The 4690-nt window shown below is 39.6% G+C and overlaps 1 pseudogene; it reads left to right on the top strand.

The window, feature by feature from the left end:
- Window positions 1–3088: 3088 nt before the first annotated feature.
- On the top strand, window positions 3089–3403 carry LOC125387893 (small nuclear ribonucleoprotein E pseudogene; annotated as a pseudogene).
- Window positions 3404–4690: the final 1287 nt, after the last annotated feature.

Below are 4690 nucleotides of genomic sequence, written 5' to 3'. Positions count from 1 at the left end.
TTGTATAAAGGATGTGAGGGAGAAGCAGCATCAGAAGGCAGGTCGCTAATAGAAGCTGGGAGGAAAAAGACGACAGTAGTATTCTCTGACATTTAAGGGAGCCTGATGCTGGATGATTTCAGATTTATGTGCCTGATAAATGATACAAGAGAGCTTGTCGGAGGCAAATGCAAGTGAAAAATACCCCATGGAGATGGGAGGGTGTGGTTAGTAATCTCAACAGAGAAGGCTAAACTGCCCTGGATCCCAAGATACCAAATGACTGTTTTTCATCCATGACAGTTAACCTCCTTCCCATTCAAATGTCTGGCAAAGCTCACACATCTGGCATTTATAAGCCATAGGGTTTTCAGAGAATACAGGTGGGTACTGGGATCGCAGGGTTTCCTGGTGAAAATAAAAATTATCACATTTTTTGATGCCAGGGGTTAACACTTTGACATTTATTTTTTGCAAAAGACATTCAAATATTTAATAACTATATGAAGATGTTATTGTCATTTAAATGTCTTCTGTTCATGTATTTGAACACTTAGTCCTTAGCTGGTGGTACTCTTTGGGGAAGTTGAGGAACCCGTAGGAGGTAAGTCATGCTGAAGGAAATATGTCACTGGGGGTTGGCCTTGAGGTTTTATAATCTGTGCCTATTTCTTGTTCACTTTCTGCTTCCGGACTAGGGACGCTGTGTAACCAGCGGTCTGCTTTTCCTACAGCTAGTTTTTCTTCACCATGATAGATTGTATCTTCTGGACTGTGAGCCAGAGGCAACCTTTCCCCTCTTAAGTTGTTCTTTGTCAGTTATTTTGTCACAAAATAAGAGAAGTAGCCCATGCAGGCATTAAGTATTACTGGATATATTTATTTAGTTAACACAGTGCTTAGTATGGATACCACACTGTTCCAAGCACCAGGCACTATTCTAAACTTTATAAATAGGAGCTCAATCAATCCCAATAATAATCCATGAGGTGAGTACTGCCTTTTCCTCCATTGTCAACTGTAATGATGAGACTGAGCCACAGAGAAGTTATTGGCCTTTTAAGAACACATAGCTAGTAAGCTGTACAGTTAAACAGTTGGGTTTGAACACATATGCTTAGATACCAATCCAGGTAACCTTGCAAGGAAAATAAAAATTCAAACAAGGTACCATTTTTGTCCAAAGACAAAAACAAACTAGCAAACAAAACAACAACAAAAAACCCTCAAACACTAGGGAATATTGGTAACATGAATTTCTGGAAGGATGTGAGCAGATGAACACTCATGCATATTGCAACATTAGAAAGCACCCCACAGTGTTGTCCAAATTGTGTGTTACACAAAACCTCTGTGCCTCTGTGGAACATTCCATCTTGGGAACTCTGACCTGCAGGAATAAAAGAACCAGTATATAAATTTACATGAAATCACATAGATATGCAGTGATACCAAAACTGGAAATTAAAAGCAAAATGCCCATCACAGTAGAAGAATATGTAATTATTACATGAGTGCAGTTGGTATCTATGGATCTAGAGAAAGTTGCAATAATGTCTGCTTCCTCACATCTTAGTAATTTTTAAAGCATATTCAACAGTGACCAGAGGAAATAGGATACATGAGAGAAAATTATTAAATACATATGCATATATGCATTATTTATTTTTATAAAGAAGTGTATTGCCTTTACATTTGAAATATCTAATTGAGTTCAGCATAATTATAAATGTAAATGTACTAATCCGCCTAGAAAATATGTTTTAGGCTTCCATAGGGAAGTATGTGAAGAATAAAGCTTTTCAAATCAAAAGTGAAAGGTTCATTTATATTCATGAAGACTTCTTCCATACAGGCACTGCCTTTTATTGTTTCCTGCAATTACAGAATAAACATTAATTTTCCTTACTGGGTATTTCTAGCAAAAAAAAAAAAAAACCAGAAGGAATACTTTGTTCATTCTTTATCTAATAGGGTTAGTAGCCAGCGGAGAGCAATAGCATTTTAAAAATCAGTGCAGACCTACAGTCTGTGTTTCTTCAGCTTCATACTCATGGAGAGACTGCTTGCTGGGAAGGCTATGTAGGTCTGCCGGCATTGAAAGGTTTCAAAGCTCTCTTTTTCCTTTGATAAAAGGGAATCCTACACACATTTTTTTCCCCTACCTCTAAGTTCTTCTCTCCATATTCTATGCTGTGCAAAGCTCAAAGGGGTAATGCTGAAATCTGATGCAGCGGCTGAACGTGCTGGGGTGAGGATAAAGGCCGGAGCCTGCCTGCCAGCATCCTCTGGTTGCTGTGTAGTGTGTGTGTGTGTGTGTGTGTGTGTGTGTGTGTGTGTGTGTAGCGGGCTCACCCTGCAGAGGCTGGCGAAATTTAAACTGTTGCTGCCATCTTCAGGAGTTCCCCACTGTCATACTGGAAAGCAGCGGCAAGTCAGCTAGACACAGCCTCAGAGCCCTTCTCAGGAATCTGTAATTGTGGTTAGAAAACGGTGACTTTGAGGGAGGTGGTTTCTCATGAAAAACAAAACAAAACAACAACAACAAAAACCCTCAAGGCCATTCCTTACTCAAACAGCTTTTAGTGACTGCTTAACATTATGGGATGGCAACCTTCTCTCTTTGGGAGGCAATATGAACTAAAAACGAGTGTTTAAAGTGGGGGGAACTATACCAAGATTTTAAAAATTGGTGAAGGCTGAAGGTTCAATTTATAACATTTTGAGTGCTACTGCTGGCTTCGAAGCCTTTGAAATAATCTCTCTCTAGGAGGCACCTGCTCAATTTCCACAGACACCATTAAATTTAGAGAACATTTGGTTGGAATGAGGCTGTGGGCTTTCATTTCTAACTGATTTGCTTGTTGACGAGTTTGCTCATTAATTCTGCGCCTGTCTTCCTTCTCTGATTGCTCGAGTTACAGGTAGTTGATAGGAAAGGGCAAATTATCTTCTAGTATTCTCAGTGGGAAACTTACTACTTTCCCAAGATTGCTACTTCACTGCTTCGTGAAGAAAATTAATTAAACCTAAAACAGAAATTGGTTCACTGTCTTTCTTTAAAAAAAAAAAAAAGTTTCCTGCTCGTGCGGTCTTTGTGACTTCCACCATGGCGTAGCGCGGCCAGGGCCAGAAGGTGCAGAAAGTGATGGTGCAGCCCATCAACCTCATCTTCAGATACTTGCAAAACAGGTCTCGGATTCAGGTCTGGCTGTATGAGCAAGTGAATGTGCGGATAGAATGTTGTATTATTGGCTTTGATGAGTACATGAACCTCGTATTAGATGATGCAGAAGAGATTCACTCTAAAACAAAGTCAAGGAAACAATTGGGTCGGATCATTCTGAAAGGAGATAATATAACTCTGCTCCAAAGTGTTTCCAACTAGAGACCTTCAGGCGCTTGAGAAGTTGAAGAGGAAGTGCAGTGTTTTTAAAGGTGTCTTCTGTTGGGAGCATAGTCCAGAACATTTATTCATGTTGTTTTAGTGGCCCTTATGTGATTATCAGGTGACAATAAATGCTGTGAGATTGTTTGAAAAAAAAAAGAAAAAAAAAGATATATGTATTTACTCTGTGTGTCGGCGGTGGGGTGCACGGGCAAAGGCCCTAAGGTGTGTCGTTTATTTGCATGGGGATACAGTGGTCAAAGGACAGCTTGTGAGTGTCAGCTCTCTTCTACCGTTTGGATCCTGGGGTTTGGACTCAGGCCATTAGATTTATGGCAAGCACCTTTACATGATAAACCATCTCCCTAAGAGCCCACTGTCTATCTTCATCATCCGTAGAGATACTACTATTCACAAATGAAACTGTGCTTTCATTTCCCATCTGCCCACATCTAAATAATCACACAAAAGCTACATTAATTACAACACTGTTTGGCCAATGGCTCAGGCATATTCCTAACTAGCTTTTACATCTTAAATTAACCCATTTATAGTAATCTATGTGTCACCATAAGGTTACTGGTAATGTTCTGGCATCTTTCTCCTTCAGTGGCTACAAGATATTTCTTTTACCCTGCCTTCTCTCTATATATCTGTTCAAATATCTCTCTGACTTTACTCTGCTAAGCCTTTGGTTGAAACAGCTTTATTCATCAGCCAATAAAAATAACACATATACAGAAGGACATCCCACATTAACATTTGGCCTAGGAAGACCATGAGACCATAGGCTCTTGGGAGATAGTAGCTCAGGCTTACTTTTAAATGTCTGACTTTACATTTGTTCTTTGTTTGTTTGTTAATTCATCATTTGAAGGAGGTTGATGTGTACTGTACAGAACCCAGTTTTGTTTGACTTGTATTATTAAAAGTGGAGAACAAAGCCTTCAGTCTCATGCTTAGAAAATTCTCACAATGTTTTAGAAGGTTTTCAAGTCCCCTTTCAACAGAAATCTCAGCATTGAAACCTGTGCACAGAGAGAAAAGAATACAACAAAGCCATAATGTCACCAGCACTATAAAGGCTCTTACGTCATCCTCATGACACTTGAGAAACACTGCTGTGATTATCCTTGTCTTCCGAACTTTCCCTTCAGGAGTTATTTATTTCTTCAACAATGAATTTCTGGGGTCTCTGAATATTGTGGGTATTCTGGTAGGGATCTTTTTAAGTGCTTTGTTTGCACTCTGTGAAGACCATACACTGTCGCTTAGCCAATAACTTAGAACTGGGTGCAGCCACGTAGACTCGGGGCCTGGGCT

Source organism: Myodes glareolus, chromosome 11, assembly GCF_982192425.1.
Source record: "Myodes glareolus chromosome 11, mMyoGla1.1, whole genome shotgun sequence".
NCBI lineage: Eukaryota > Metazoa > Chordata > Mammalia > Rodentia > Cricetidae > Myodes > Myodes glareolus.
Note: the sequence above shows the minus strand (reverse complement) of the source record. Positions and strands in the feature narration are given on the sequence as shown.